Source organism: Carassius auratus, chromosome 21 (assembly GCF_003368295.1).
Source record: "Carassius auratus strain Wakin chromosome 21, ASM336829v1, whole genome shotgun sequence".
NCBI lineage: Eukaryota > Metazoa > Chordata > Actinopteri > Cypriniformes > Cyprinidae > Carassius > Carassius auratus.
This window is the reverse complement of record NC_039263.1, coordinates 1,976,192-1,993,655: the sequence shown is the minus strand read 5'-3', so window position 1 is coordinate 1,993,655 and position 17,464 is coordinate 1,976,192. Positions and strand designations below refer to the sequence as shown.

The 17,464-nt window shown below is 39.7% G+C and overlaps 1 protein-coding gene across 2 annotated transcripts in view; it reads right to left on the bottom strand.

Annotated features, from left to right (window-relative positions):
- LOC113038196 (keratinocyte-associated transmembrane protein 2-like) overlaps positions 1 to 17,464 on the bottom strand; it is a 71,395-nt gene that overhangs the window by 36,663 nt on the left and 17,268 nt on the right. The window lies entirely within an intron of this gene.

Genomic DNA, 17,464 nt, shown 5'->3' with positions numbered 1-17,464 from the left:
AGTTTTTATTTATTATACTGGAAAACAAAATAAGTTAGATCAAGATTAGATCAAACTACTGTGATGCTCACCTTCCTCTTGTTGTGGCAGGTGATGTACACGATGGCCGCCATAAGAGCGAAGATGACAAGATGGAAGAAGAAATGGGAATCTCCATTCTGGGTGTAGATTGTGACCTTGCTTTGATCAGGAGGTGGCTCATTGAGGATTTGGTCTGAGGGTGCTTTGTTGTTGGACTCGGCCCGGTCTGAGGGTGCTTTGTTGTTGGACTCGGCCCGGTCTGAGGGTGCTTTGTTGTTGGACTCGGCCCGGTCTGAGGGTGCTTTGTCGTTGGGCTCGGCCCGGTCTGAGGGTGCTTTGTTGTTGGACTCGGCCCGGTCTGAGGGTGCTTTGTTGTTGGACTCGGCCCGGTCTGAGGGTGCTTTGTCGTTGGACTCGGCCCGGTCTGAGGGTGCTTTGTCGTTGGACTCGGCCCGGTCTGAGGGTGCTTTGTTGTTGGACTCGGCCCGGTCTGAGGGTGCTTTGTTGTTGGACTCGGCCCGGTCTGAGGGTGCTTTGTCGTTGGACTCGGCCCGGTCTGAGGGTGCTTTGTTGTTGGACTCGGCCCGGTCTGAGGGTGCTTTGTTGTTGGACTCGGCCCGGTCTGAGGGTGCTTTGTCGTTGGACTCGGCCCGGTCTGAGGGTGCTTTGTCGTTGGACTCGGCCCGGTCTGAGGGTGCTTTGTTGTTGGACTCGGCCCGGTCTGAGGGTGCTTTGTCGTTGGACTCGGCCCGGTCTGAGGGTGCTTTGTCGTTGGACTCGGCCCGGTCTGAGGGTGCTTTGTCGTTGGACTCGGCCCGGTCTGAGGGTGCTTTGTCGTTGGACTCGGCCCGGTCTGAGGGTGCTTTGTTGTTGGACTCGGCCCGGTCTGCGGGTGCTTTGTTGTTGGACTCGGCCCGGTCTGCGGGTGCTTTGTCGTTGGACTCGGCCCGGTCTGAGGGTGCTTTGTCGTTGGACTCGGCCCGGTCTGAGGGTGCTTTGTCGTTGGACTCGGCCCGGTCTGAGGGTGCTTTGTCGTTGGACTCGGCCCGGTCTGAGGGTGCTTTGTTGTTGGACTCGGCCCGGTCTGAGGGTGCTTTGTTGTTGGACTCGGCCCGGTCTGAGGGTGCTTTGTTGTTGGACTCGGCCCGGTCTGAGGGTGCTTTGTCGTTGGACTCGGCCCGGTCTGAGGGTGCTTTGTCGTTGGACTCGGCCCGGTCTGCGGGTGCTTTGTTGTTGGACTCGGCCCGGTCTGAGGGTGCTTTGTTGTTGGACTCGGCCCGGTCTGAGGGTGCTTTGTCGTTGGACTCGGCCCGGTCTGCGGGTGCTTTGTCGTTGGACTCGGCCCGGTCTGCGGGTGCTTTGTTGTTGGACTCGGCCCGGTCTGCGGGTGCTTTGTTGTTGGACTCGGCCCGGTCTGCGGGTGCTTTGTTGTTGGACTCGGCCCGGTCTGAGGGTGCTTTGTCGTTGGACTCGGCCCGGTCTGAGGGTGCTTTGTTGTTGGACTCGGCCCGGTCTGAGGGTGCTTTGTCGTTGGACTCGGCCCGGTCTGAGGGTGCTTTGTCGTTGGACTCGGCCCGGTCTGAGGGTGCTTTGTTGTTGGGCTCGGCCCGGTCTGCAGGTGTTTTGGTGGAATGAATGGAATGAGAAAATTTCAATCAATCATTTTAAAAAGACAAAAACCTTCCAAAGAGACAGAAATATATGGTTAAATAGTCAATTTAGTGATCAAATAATTAATATATAAATTATAATTTTTTTAAAAAGAAGAAATGTTACAATTTTTGTGCTTAAAATTATTTTGTAATGTGTTATAATCCAATTACAAGTACTTAATATTTGGAATCTCATTACATAATGCAGATTACATGTCATCTACCTGGGTAATATTCACGTGAGATATACAATTTCCAATTTTTCCAATTTTTCCAATTTTTCCCATAGACATAAATCATGAACAATTGGGAATACCAATTTTTGCCCAATGTGTTTATTTAATAAGAACAAACTTTAATACCATAATAATGTATTACCTTTCAGAATCTAGTTTGGTTCACGTATACACGATCTGATTTCCCTGCCTCTGCTTTTAAATATCCTTCTGTTGATAATTTTTCATAAGTTTTATTCCTGTTTCTGTTCAGACTGGATGCCTTTCCCATTAACAACAGCAGACAATGATGCAAGCTCTTTATTCTGGCACATTAAAGCATGATTAGATATTTTTCTGAGTGAAAAGGTAATAAGAACACAAGAAACTGAATACATAATGTTATAATTATGTCTATAAAAGTCAGATCAACAGTTTGACAAGATGATCTATAGATCTATGTACACAGAAACCCTAACCGGATTGACCAGATTTACATTTTATCTCGTGTTACACTTTTATTTCCAAAGCTATAATAAATAACACTATTATGGTTCATCATGGACTAATACGTAATGTAATAAAATAAAAGTTGAAATGTATGCAAGCCTGTTTTTCCGTCGGATTATAAAAATAAAAGGTTATTTAAATTTTGTTTCCTCATAGTTCAGAATCTATCTCACAATTCTGACAAAAAAAGCCAGAATTTGGAAATATAAATAGTATTGTGAGATGTTAACAATTCCAGTGTTTACAGAAGCTTGACAGTTGAGAAACTGACCATGTCACAACCAACAGCACGAGACTTCCGGTCTCAGAATCACCAAGGCTGTGTTCAGCCCCGACAAAACATTGCACAACGTTTTTTGTGTTCGTGTTTCTTCGTGTTCGGCCATTATTTGTGTTAGTGTTTCTTACCTAATTCAGACTAAAACACATCTATTTAGCCTCACATACTGACTTTATTTGTAGTTCTTACGGTTTTAATACCCTGCATTTTCTTTCTCATTTTTAGGGAAAGCACTTAATTACCATTATTTATTTATATACCAAATGTCAAACACTTGCAATGAAGCTAAAATATAAACAACTACATTATTATGTTGATATCCTATATTTTTACAATAAAACTTACGACAAACATGTCTTCTAACATCCTCAGTTGTTGCGTACACATTTGTACATTATTTTCCTTGAAGCCATTGTGCGAGTTCACTTTAATACCGCATGCTTTATAAACATGTTGATTGGACTGCAGTTCTGATACACCCACCAAACGAGAAAACACATATCAAACCCCGTTGCACAACGGTGCACGCCGTTTCCAGGAAACATGACGTTCAACCCGAAAACCGCAGCAAAACGTTGCGCAATGCGCACCGTTTTAAACCTGAACATGCCCCGGAGGTCTTTCTGTTTTCTGTGAAGTATTCATGTAACGTTATGTAAACGTGCCATTTATCGTGACCTCGACACAAACATTTGATGAGAAAGACTCTTGAAGAGTCACGTTAACGTCACTTGGGATTAATTGTTGTTAACTGACAGACGAAGTTTTACAACGGAGCACGAACTCTTTTTGGCACGAGTAAATGACACCACTGGCCAGGGGGAACAAGCTGTTAATGTTTATAGGGAAATCCACCACTAACCTTTCGCTAAAGATGCGCAGTTCATAGAAAGGATCTGCAGTGACAGTAAAACTGCCATTATTCGCATCGCGGAGTTCATAGATCCCGTCTTCCTTGCCGTCGCCGCCGCCATCTTCCTCGCTGACGTCATCGGCAGGCAAGTAATGGGAGTTACCAGATCAGGGTGTACAGCCCCCTATTGTGAAATTGTTTATTTCATGTGTAATGTTCGTCTATATCATGTATAATGTTTGTTTTATACATGTAATTTTGATTTTGTTAATTAATAAAAGTTTACATCAAAAAAAAAAAAAAAAAAACAGATCAGGGTGTTTTCACCATAGACATGTCTCTTCTCTGAATTTTGTGCAAAACTTGATTATTATTCCCCTTTAAAGGTTCTTTTGTCATCAATGGGCTGATTTTAGTTTTGTTCACGCTCCCTATACTTCAAAGATACTGTGTTTTGCGAATTCCAATTTTTTTTCCCCTCAAAGTTCATTAACGTCGTTGCACAACACGTGGATTTGAGCTTTCCTGTGTGGCGTCATGATGGAGGTGGACGATACCTCGAAATTTGAAAGTGTTAAACGTATACATAATTATTCTAAAACTGCCCATGATCTGGATTCATTGGATGTGTGTCTTCCCGAGTCTCCAGCGGCAAGCCTGTTACCGAAAATGCGACGCCCGTCCTCAGACCCCTCTAATGCCGTTTTGCTGGAGGCAATAGAGAGACTGGGTAAGAAGCAGGATGACTTTCTGGAGAAACTTCTGGAGGTCGAGAAATCGGTTGCATCCAATTCCACCCTCATCTCCGAGCTCACAACACGGGTTGACGCCGTTGACAAAAAAACAGAGACTACAGCTGTTAAATCTGATAAAATGGACTCCCAGCTATCTTCGCTGGCTGCAGAAAATAAACGCTTATGGGGTAAAGTGGATGAGCTGGATGCTTACAAGAGGCGTTGGAATCTGAGGATTTCGGGTGTGCTGGAGGAAGTTGGGGAGAATGTCAAGATGGTAACAATGGACATTTTTCTTCAGGTGTCACCAGGCTTAGCAGATGTTCTGCAGTCTTCGACTGATGTTGTGCACAGGCTTGGCCCCAAACTGGGCAATGCACGCCCGCCATAGACTGTAAAAAAATATGGACGTAGTGTCCGTGACGTCACCCATAGACTCCTCAATAGCGATTTTTGAAGCCTAAAGTGTGCAGAGCGGGCTGTCGACATCTTGTCAGCCGCGCGACTCTCCCGGACAATCGAAAATGGGCAAAAAGGCGGGAGCTGATTGCTGAAGCCACGCCCATCTAGCGCGACGGCAGTGTCAGCAGCGGCAATCCACCTGTCACTCAAGTGGCCATGCCCTTAATTATGCAGAAATTTAAGGCTTAATATAATTTAAACGGATGAGTTATAAAAAAAATTCACCCCCCTCACAGTTGTCATGAAGGGCAAAATTTTCAATATAGACCAAAATCATTTTTTGAACCAGGCTGTAAACATGTTTTTTTCTGCTGTAAAGTTGGGCATTTTAACATGGGGAGTCTATGGGACTGACTCCTTCTGCAGCCAGCCTCAAGCGGCCAGTCGATGAATTGCAGTTTTAGTCACTTCCTTATTGGCTTCACGAGAGAGAGCGCGAGGTTGCCGCTCGACGCCCGCGTACGACAATTTCTCTCTCGATCTCACCGCGGTCGTGTCTGGGCTGATGCAAGACGATCAGAAGTGCTCAAACAGAAGAAGATTAGGATCTCAGAGGACCTGACGCAGAGGAAGAAGGAAGCACGGAACAAGCTGTGGCCTTTGGTGGAGAAAGCCCGAAAGGAGGGTCGCCGTGCTGGCTTCAGGGGGCCAAATGCTATCGTGGATGGAAGGAGGTTTTCTGCAGACGATGTCTGATTTTTGCCGTTTTGTCTGAACTTTTGTTAATCGAGACATTTATTGACATTAGCAAAATTCTGACAAATTTGTATGAGCATTAATATGTTAAGGTAAGCAAAGGAGGGAACATAACGGATAGCCTAAACCGTTATTAAGGGGTATGGATATGTTTCAAGTTTTGCAAGTTTTATTCTGTATTACATTTCATAACTTTGTTACGATTGTAGTTGTATAGTATTTTTATTTTATTTTTCTCTTTTTGTTACTGTTCATATGGCGGTTAAACTGTCTTGTTTTTCTCTTAATGTACGGGGGATTCGTGATTTATCTAAACGCAAGGCTTTATTTTTATTTTGTACGTCACAGAAAAGGGATGTTTATTTTTTTCAAGAAACACATTCTGGTTATGAAGATGAAACATTTTGGCGCAATCAGTGGGGAAGTAAGGTTTTATTTTGTCATGGTACTAATCACTCCGCTGGAGTTTTGATTTTATTTGACCATAATTTTAGTGGCTCGATTCTGCAGTCCTTTTCTTCTACCGAGGGTAGATGGATTATTGCTGTCATTCTTCTAGGGGATTTTTTCTTTATCTTGGTTAATGTTTATGGTTTTAATAATCATACACAAAATAACTTATTTTTTCAGGATCTGTCTTCTAAAATTCTTGATTTAAAGGGAAATATCCATCTGCTGCAGTAATAGTTGGGGGAGATTTTAATGAAGCTCCTGACCTATGTCTGGATAGATTTCCCCCAAAACGAGAGTCATGCAGATGTAAAACAATTATTAATGATTTTTGTAGTAACCTTTCTCTTTTGCATGCTTACAGGTTTATGCACGATAAAGATTGTTCATATACTTGGTTCAGTAAAGATCTTTCGAGAAAATCGCGTATAGATTACTGGCTTACATCAGACTTTATATCTTCTTTTATTAAGTCCAGTAGTATCTTTCCTGCTCCCCTCACAGATCATGCTTTTATTGATCTTATTTTGTCTGATTCTGGTACTGGTTGTCACAGAAACCCTGGATATTGGAAACTAAATTGTTCTCTACAGATTCCCTCTTATTGTTTGGGTATTAAGAGCATCATTGAAGAATTTAAAGCAAAACCTGATGTTTCAATATCTTCTAATTGGGAAATGTTTAAGTACGAGTGTAGAAAATTTTCTATTCGATTTAGTAAACAGTTAGCCAAGGCAAAATCTTTAAAGTATACCTCCATATTAAGTGAAATGAATCAAATTTTAGGCAAGCAACAGACTAGTGAAGATGATAAAGTAAAACTGCACAATCTTAAGGAAGATTTAAATAACTTTTATGTAGAAAAGGCTAAGGGTGCCTTTATTCGATCCAGAGTAAAGTGGCTAGAATTCTGAGAAAAAAATTCAGCATATTTTTTTAATTTAGAAAAGAAAAGAGGGGAATCTAAGAAAATATGTTCTCTACATATTGAGGGCAATTTGGTCACAGATGAAGCTAGAGTTTCTAATTTTGTTTCTAATTTTTATTCACAGCTTTATTCTTCCTCGTTTAATCCTCAGTTTGCTGATAGTTTTTTTGAGAGAGTTCAAGCATTCACACCTATTATAAGTGATGGAAATCGGTCGTCTTGTGAGATGGATTTGCCTATGGAAGAGTTGGATATGAGAATCCAGAAAGCCCCCCTCAATAAAAGCCCTGGTCCAGATGGACTCCCTTTTGAATTTTATAGGACCTTTTGGCAAGACATAAATAAGCTTGTTTTTGAAGTTTTTAAAGACTGTTAAAGTTGAATTGACTGAATCCATGAAGCAGGGCTTGATCACTTTAATCCCAAAGCCTAACAAATATTCCTCATATTTAGATAATTGGCGCCCAATTAATTTACTTAATTCGGATTATAAATTATTAGCTTCCCTTTATGCAAATAGACTGAAACCATGTTTAGAAGAAATTGTCTCAGTTTCCCAATCTGGCTTTATGAAAGGTAGGGATACAGCAAATAACATTCGGCTTGTTTTAGATATGTTAGATTATAATGAATTGATCAATGATGGTGCAATCATTTTATTTTTAGACTTTTATAAGGCCTTTGACACGGTCGAGCATGAGTTTATGTTTGAATCTTTGCGCAAATTTGGTTTTGGCTCTTCCATTATTAGAATAGTTCAGACTTTTTACAAAAATATTAACAGCAATGTGTCATTGGTGAATGGTGTTTCTCCCCGGTTTACAATTAGCAGGGGCATCAGACAAGGGTGTCCTTTTTCACCATTTTTGTTTTTATTAGTCACAGATGTTCAAGGTATTGTTGTAGCTGAACACACTTTTTTAATTAGTCAACTGGCGGATTACACCTGTCTGTTTTTAAAAGATGAGAAACAGGTTCCTGTGATTTTGGAAGCTTTAAAAACCTTTTCTAGTGCTTCTGGTCTCACAGTTAATAGAAATAAAAGTGAAATTATACCTATTCACAGTCTTGAAAAACATCATATAGAAGGTATTGAGGTCAAAAGTTCTGTTAGATATTTAGGCATTTTAATAAGTAAATCACCCGAAGATAGAATTTTAAATAATTTTTCACAACGGACAAAAAAATTGAAGAATGTCTTCAATTGCTGGCTACAAAGAAATTTAACTATCTATGGTCGTGTCCTGATAGCTAAAGCTGAAGGCATTTCTAGGATTGTTTACCCAGCTTTGACCTTATACGTTCACCCCGAAAACTTGCTCATCTATTGACTCTATACTGTTTAAATTCTTGTGGAAAAATAAAACCGAGTATGTTAAAAGAAAGACTCTGATAAGATATACTCTGGAGGGAGGTGTGAATGCTTTGGACTTCAGTACTCTCAATCAGGTTTTCAAGATCGGCTGGATTAAACGTTGCCTGAATGCTGATTCTAATTTGTTATGGTTTCACATACCTAAATTTATATTTGAAAAATGTGGAGGGTTGAATTTTTTATTGTCTTGCGATTTTAAATGCAACAAACTTCCGCTCAAGCTTGCTAATTTTCATAAGCAAGCCTTGGAGGCCTGTAAGCTTGCCTTTTGCCACAATTTTTCCCCTAATAGGAGTTTTATATGGAACAATCAGAATGTGCTTCGTGGAAAAAAAATCTATCTTTATTAAGGATTGGGTTGACAAAGGTGTTATTTTTATTTTGGATTTATTGAATAAGGATGGTAACTTTTATTCCTACAATGAATTTATCAACCTTTTTGGAGTAAATTCATCACCTAAAGTTTATAACTGGGTTACTAATTCTATTTCACCTAAACTTTTGCATATGGTGAGGTCATTCTGTAGCTACAGAATATCCGTTTGTGAAAAGCCCCAATTGTCTATTGGAGGTTTGGAGCTTGCCAATGTCAAATGTAATAACTTTTGGATTAGAAAATGTCTTATTAGGAAGTCTAGTTGTCATCCCAAAGCTTTTTTTAAATGGAAATTGAATTATCCTTCTCTTTCTACAATTAATATATGGACTGGCATTAATAAGTTTCTGTTACCTAACAAGTGGAAAGAGCTTCACTTTAAAATTCTACATAATTACTATGCCTGTAACTCTCTCCTTTCTAAATTTAACTTCGACATATCTTCTCACTGCACATTCTGTAATTCTAATCTTGAAACAATACCACATCTGTTTTTTGAATGTGATTATGCAAAAGAGTTCTGGAAAAAAGTAGCCTGGCTTATATTTTCTGCTTATTACAAACTCTTTACATTTAAGGTTGTGAATGTGCTGTTTTTGATTTGGGACACCGGGTCAAAGGTGGATGGATGGATGACAGATTAAAATTGCTTACTTTATGTGGCGCATTTCATCTTCATAAGTGTAAAGTAACTTTTTCAAAGCCCAATGTTAAGCTTTTTTGTGTTGATCTAAAATTATTTTATGACTCTCTTTGTTTATCAGCTAATAAGAAAGCTGCTAAAACTTCTTTGCTTCTTAAAGAAATTATGGTTTCATTATAAGTTACTTCCTGAATTTCTGAAGTTTTATTATTTATTTGTTTATTCCCAGTGTTATTTATTTCTATTTACTTTTATTCATCTTTTGTATTTGTAATGTCTATGAAATCTTTTGTGAATTTTTTTTTTTTTTTTTCGTAGACTATCCCTTATCTACTGCCTTGCTTTACTCGGAGTGTATTGTATTATTTTTTATTTTATATTTTGTGTTTGATTCTGTATCCCCTGTGCAATGTTAAAAAAAAAAAGTAAAAGAAATTGACACAGCGACCCCATTGGAACTCAATTCGCTTGTTAAGTCTGACGTCACGTAGCAGCGCTTCCGTGTCCAAACCACTGATCTATAAACTGGATTGCTCATGATGTCATTAAAGTGAAGCCGCCGCGCCGCCATATTGGTAATCCCTAGTGTGGGAAAAAGTTCCGTTGAATTAATAGGAATTTGTATGATTTTAATGAGAAAACATCACCTAACAAGTCAGTGTTTATAAATATGAAGTATCACTGTACATTATTACAATGCGAACACCCTAGGCATGAAAACGGTTATTTTTTAAATGTCAGGAATTTCCCCTACTTATTAAAAAGCTACGTTCATTACAGTAGTGAGCATCATGAACATGATAAACATCAGACGGACACGACCTCAACACATATAACTAACTACAAAGTGTTCGTTATGAAATCGGAATTTATTCAGAGAAATAACTGACTATAGACTGTTGGCGCTGCCATCTCAATTAGAGCTAGGTTACCGGTTCATGACGAAGGATTACAAGACTCACAACTCAGACATTATCTGGCGTTTAGCCTGCACACTCAAACAAGAGAGCAGCGGCCTTTTTATTAGTGATTGCACACCTGTGATCCACCCACTTCTTGATTACAGTCAATTAGAGAACATATACAATTACATAAGTCAACACCCCCACTTGTTCTTAAATTGACAGAATATAAACACAGTGCATCACATACATGCATTTAGATAAATCTTCATACTCCAAATAAAAAACACAGAAATTTATCCATTTTAGCTTTAGACACAGATTTTGTTAAAATGTCTGCCACCATATCAACTGTAGGACAATAATGAAGAATTATTTTGCCATCATTCAGTACAGATCGAACAAAATGATACCTGATGTCAATATGCTTACTCCTTTGTCGACACACCGGATTCTTTGTAAGTGCAATAGCACCCTGATTGTCCTCAAAAATAGTCACTGGTGAATATTCAAGTACATTGTCCATTCCATTGATTAGATTAGTCAGATACAAGCTTTCTTGCGCAGTAGCTGATAAAGCCATATATTCGGCTTCACATGTGGATAAAGCAACAGTTTGTTGTTTCTTAGACTTCCAAGAAATAACAGGCCCATTCTTAGACAAACTGAAACAGTATCCAGTAATACTATGCCTGTCATTCAAGTCTGCTGCCCAGTCTGCGTCGCTATAAGCCACAAGTTCAAGATCTACATCACTTCTATTATAACATAATTCCAAGTCTGCTGTACCTTTCAAATACCTCAACACATGTTTAGCAGCCACCCAATGTTGTTCTTTTGGTGCCCTTAGATATTGTGACAATTTACTAACGATGAAGCTCAAATCAGAACGAGTACTTGTCATCATATAGATTAAACTGCCAATCACTTCTCGATACCTCTTTAGGTCGACAGGTTCACCATCATTGTCAAATTTTACTTTCATTTCACATGGGGTTGATCTTGGTTTGCAGTGAGTCATATCAAATCTCTCCAAAATTTTTAAAATGTATCTTTCTTGATTCATTTTTACTTTACCATGTTCTTGCGTAAAGTCAATGCCTAAGAAATGTTGAAGTTTTCCTAGATCTTTAATTCTGAATTTAATTCCCAACATTTCCTTCACATCTCTGAGTATTTGATCATTACTCGCTGCAATGAGAAGATCATCAACCCAAATAATCAGTATGACTCTTTCTTTATCAGTTTGTTTACTGTAAACACAATAATCTGCTGAATTTTGAACAAAGTCATTTTCAGTTAAGAAATCATGCAACATCTTGTTCCAATTTCGTCCTGATTGTTTCAGACCATACAGTGATTTATTGAGCTTACATACCAATTCTTCTCCTGTTTTTGACTCAACTTCAAATCCTTCAGGTTGCTTCATATAAATTTCACAATCTATAGGAGCATGCAGATATGCAGTTTTAACATCCATCTGATGTAAATTCAAATCATATTGTGCTGCAAGCTGCATTAAAACACGCACTGAAGTCATATCGGCAGTAGGTGAAAATGTCTCATTATAATCAATACCTGCCACTTGACTATAACCCTTTTCCACATACCTGGCTTTATATACTCTCCCATCAGGATTTTCCTTTATAGCATAAACCCATCTCCCCCCTACTGCCTGTTTACCTTCTGGTAGGGTTGTTAATGTGAAAGTGTTATTCTCTTTCAGAGAATTCATCTCATCCTCCATAGCTTCAACCCACTGCTCTGATTTTAAAGAGCCCAAGGCTTCCTTCAGTGTCCGGGGAGCACCACATGCAACACGATAGCAATAGTCAATAGTCAATGGCTGATCTGCATCATCTTTAACTTCATAATCATAATCTGCAAAGTACTGAGGGGGTCTTCTTTCTCTTTTTGGATATCTAGTACCTGGATCACTCTCTTTTTCACCCTTTGCACTGACTTCACCTTCAACTTTCATTTCTTGTGGAACTACTTTAGCCCTGTCTAGTTTTGGTAATAAGGTTTCAACCTCCTTCCGGTATTGCAAATATTCATCCACATCCTCCACTGTCTGAGTATCCCTTTCATTTGTACTTTTTGTGACAAACTTCACCAGTCTACTCTTAAGTACTCTCCCTGTGTCTGGATAGAAAACAAGATAAGCAGGGCTATTTTTGTCATAACCAACAAATATACCCTTGTCACATCGCACATCCAACTTTTTCTTGTTATACTTGTATGCATAGCACTCTAACCCAAACGCTCTCATTTTGGATAGATCAGGCTTCTTTCCAGTTATCAGGTAGTATGGAGTTTGTCCCAGACGTCTATTATAACATCTGTTTCTAATTATAGCAGCGGTTTGTACCGCATATGTCCACAACTCCTTTGGTAATTTACTCTCAATGAGCATACATCTTGCCATTTCAAACAAAGTCCTCCAAGCTCTTTCAGCTGTCCCATTTTGATGGGGTGAATAAGGAGCTGAGGTTTCATGTCTAATGGCATTCTTGCGGAGCAATGACTGAAATACGGAAGATGTAAATTCTGTTCCATTATCTGATCTTATACATGTAATCTTACCATACGGTGTAATATCAGCAATGAATTTCTCGGTGGCTACGGCAGTGTCACTTTTGTTCTTCAAAAAATAGGTAAAGACAGCTCCTGAATAGTCATCTGTAAATGCTAAGGCAAATCTGAAACCATCTTTTCCTGCTGGTTCTATAGGACCAGCCAGATCTGCATGAACAAGTGCAAACACATCTTTTGCCTTCTCATCTGGATCTCTATTTCTGTTCTGAGCAAATTTGCCTTTTACACACACTTCACATTTCAAATTGGATCTGTCAATTTTACCTCTAATTTTCATCCCTTCTGTAACATTCTCCAACTTTAACACATCCTCATAATTACAATGACCCAGTATTTCATGCCATGTCTGAATATCATAGCACGCGTTACACTCATCAATCTCATTAACAACAGGACTCAAATAAAACAATCTGTCATACATATGAATATCAAAAATTGTACCATTTTTGTGAATGAGTCGGTTCTGTCCCTCTTTAAAGATTACTGTTGCTCCGTGTGAAATTGCCGCTTTGACAGAAAAGATGTCTTGAGAAAATGGCACATAAAGTGCCTCCGTCAACATCATATCCACAATGCGACCATTGCTATTTCTCAAACGCAATTTAGCGGTACCCTTCTTCATCGCGATTCCACTGGCCCGTTTTCCATCAGCCAGCTCCAGAATGTGGCTCTGTGGCTTGAAACTTAAATCGAAATCAACGAACTTCTCAATGTCCGTAACGATATGTTTAGTAGCTCCAGAATCCACCATGAGACCTTTCATTTCCACGCCACCATCTGGGACTTTATTCACCTGCTCCACCATAAACGCAAATGTGTGATCCTCCTCTTCGTCCACCGTTTGCTTCACTTTATCCCGCTTTCTTCGACGACAATGCACGTCTATATGTGAAGTGCTTTTACAGAAACTACACCATTGTCTCCGTTCCCCGCGCTCCCCATCAACCACCGTGCACTCCGCTGCTTTGTGACCCTTCCGGCCGCAATTGTAACAGGTGAGTCTCATACACCAATTATCCCTTCCTTTAATTTTCATTATGCTATCTTCTCCCGAACTAGCAATGCCGAACTTCTCGGTGCTTTCATAGCTCCTCAGTTTCGCTTTAAAGTCAGCAAATGTTAGTTTTTCATCACTCTGCGTAATAAAAATAGAGAATGGTTTGAAAGTATCGGGCAAACCCTTTAGAATCATGGCAGTCAATAAATCATCGCTCAAAGTCTCTCCCGCATTCCGCAATGCTGTAATTGCAGTCTCTGAACGAATAATGTAATCTGTAACGGTTTCGTTTACACCTTTCTGAAGAGATGTCAACTCCGTATACAAACTTATCACACGTGGCTTCCCCTTACCAGCGTAGTGATCTCTCAAAATCTGTAATGCCTTTCTGCCATCATCCGCAGCCTCTCTCATCACAAGCGACATACTCTTGTCATCTAATAATTGGATCAGAACTGCATATACCTCTTCATTTTTACTGTCGTCTCTCTCCTCCGCACCCTCATCATTCACGGCCGGTGCTTCACTCAATATGATGGATTTCAAACCCAGAAGACGCAAATGTGCCAGGAACTTGGTTTCCCATAGTTCGTAATTCTTTTCCTCTCCGTCGAAACATAAACGATTCCATCGGTTCCCAAACTCTTTACTGGGCCCATAACCTGTTGGCGCTGCCATCTCAATTAGAGCTAGGTTACCGGTTCATGACGAAGGATTACAAGACTCACAACTCAGACATTATCTGGCGTTTAGCCTGCACACTCAAACAAGAGAGCAGCGGCCTTTTTATTAGTGATTGCACACCTGTGATCCACCCACTTCTTGATTACAGTCAATTAGAGAACATATACAATTACATAAGTCAACATAGACAATACGGATTTAAGAAATAAATACAAAGCTTTATTTCCCAGATAGTAAATTATTTTTTATTTTTTTTCAGTATAGAGAAATATTAACAACATAATTGTATAATTCATTGTAATATATTAAAATCCACTTCTGATACTAATACGTTCATGTTTAATAATTCCTGAATAACTTTGTTCATAAAGAAATAAGCCATTTTTGTGTTTGATCAGTTACCTGTGTCATCAGCGCGCAGCAGACACACCCACCTACACGATTTAAATATATCGCTTATCCTGTCCCAAAAGACCGTAAACACTGCATATAACATCTAAAGTAAACCTTACTTCCTTACACATAACATAAAAATGAGTCCCGTTTGACTGATCAGCTTCAAATCGAGTTATTTTAGGAAAGCGGTTTGAATGTAACTCAATGATGCTCTCTGCTGGTAGGGATTAGTAAAATGGCGGATCGAACACTTCCGGTGGCTTCACAGCCCGTTGGCAGTTTAGAACGCGATGAGCGATCCAGTTATATATATAGATCAGTGGTCCAAACCAAACGCTCTATCAGTTACCACAAGAAGACAACAAAAGGTGCTAATATAAACTCACAATGTGATAGAATACTAGCGAAAAAGTTATAATCTTAACCTTTAACTCCACACCGAAGTCCCAGATAGCCAGACAATGAAAATATCTAAAAAAAAATATAAAAATTATTTGTGTTTGGGACACTGTGAGCACGGAGACTGTAGTGTATATCGTAAGCTTGAAAGCGTTTAGCTTACATTATTAATATGAATAAACAGTGCTCATAAACGGCTGCTGAGGTCGTATTCTCAAGTGAAGCGAGTCGAGGCTTGGACCCGGAAACAGCGCTTCTTACGTCGTCACTTAACAACCGAATTGAGACAAGTGAAGCCCATTTTTAGCACTTACGTTTCTGACGCGCAGACTCAAACTAAGCTTGATGACGTCAGCAACCTGTCTGACAGATGTAAATCTTCTAAGTGGCTGTGCGTGAAAACTGCCATCGTTAATGTTGGAGAGACGCCGAGCTTGAGCGGGGAGTTCTTTGGCGTGAGTGAGCAGGAGTAAGTATTCTGATTAATTATTTTGTATAGTATTTTAAAATGTAACGCCAGTACGCCATATTAAGTTAATTGCCTGCGAGCTTCTCCTCCTGTCTGTATGGTAATTTCTCTACTGTGCGACAGAGAGTCGAGTGGTTATTACGCAATCATTAGCCTATTTTTACAAAAACTGTTTCTACGGGGCCATAATGTAACCTAGAAGGTAATGGAGCCCTTTATACATTGTCGTGTATCTTTAGAAAATAAATAATGGACAAATGGAGTCTTTAAACGCCTCAGATGTAAAGTTATTCTCTGTCAAAGTGACGCCAAAATGAATGCAATGTCAATGGGATGCTAACGCTAGTGAAGTTCTGCTACAAGATGGCAGCTCGCGGCTACGGAGCCCCTCTGGTCACACTTTGTCAAAAAAATATATATATAACTAACTCGTGGCCTCAAGATAAGCTAACTCGTGGCCTCAAGATAAGCTAACTCGTGGCCTCAAGATAAGCGAACTCGTGGCCTCAAGATAAGTTAACTCGTGGCCTCAAGATAAGCTAACTCGTGGCCTCAAGATAAGCTAACTCGTGGCCTCAAGATAAGCTAACTCGTGGCCTCAAGATAAGCTAACTCGTGGCCTCAAGATAAGTTAACTCGTGGCCTCAAGATAAGTTAACTCGTGGCCTCAAGATAAGCTAACTCGTGGCCTCAAGATAAGCTAACTCGTGGCCTCAAGATAAGCTAACTCGTGGCCTCAAGATAAGTTAACTCGTGGCCTCAAGATAAGTTAATCGAGGCCACGATTTAACTTATCTTGAGGCCACGAGTTAACTTATCTTGAGGCCACGAGTTAGCTTATCTTGAGGCCACGAGTTAGCTTATCTTGAGGCCACGAGTTAGTATCTTGAGGCCACGAGTTAACTTATCTTGAGGCCACGAGTTAGTTATTTTTTTTTTTTTTGAACATTAGAAAAACATTACATGTGAGAAGAGACATTACAAAATCTTTTTTTAGAAAAAAAAAAAAAAAAACATTTTACATATTAGATGTGAGCATGGTGTATAATTCTAACATGACACCCTCACATATTGGTCAAAGCACAGCACACAACCACAATTATTATCCAGCAAAGTCTTCAGCTCAGTCTCATGACCGGTGTGGACAGTGTCCGGCGATGGGAGTGGATTCTCAGGATCTTCCATCTCAGGTGCAGGTGTAATGTCTGACAGTAACAATATAAAGAAATCGTGTCATATCACAACCTCTATTCCTAAGGATTCCAGATTGTCTATACACAGGGGGCAACATACACTACCATTCAAAAGTTTGGGGTCAGTAAGATTTTAAAATGTTTTTAAAAGAAGCATCTTCTGCTCACCAAGGCTGCATTTATTTGATAAAAAAATAATAATAATAAAAACAGTAATATTGTGAAATATTATGACAATTTAAAATGACTTCTCTATTTTAATATATTTTAAACTAATTTATTCCTGTAATCACAGCAGGATCACACTCCAACATTTCATAGGCAGGTTTGACTGCAAACACAGTCACCAAATAAATTGCAATGTAGCCTAGATGTACAACATTTAAAACTGATTAATGTTACGCTTTAATACACTGGTAACTTAAGCTCATTTTCTAGCCATGTCATGCTAGTTAACAGTTAACATTTACAGAGAGTTAATTGTAACTTACTTTGTGAAAATGCTTTGAACACCATCATGTGTGGTGGAGTGTTATCGAAGGTAAGCTTGGCCTCCTTACCGCTGCTATCCACAAGCGTGTACGTCTGCAGACTGCAAGAGGGGGGCGTAACTTGAAGTAGGAGGCGTAAC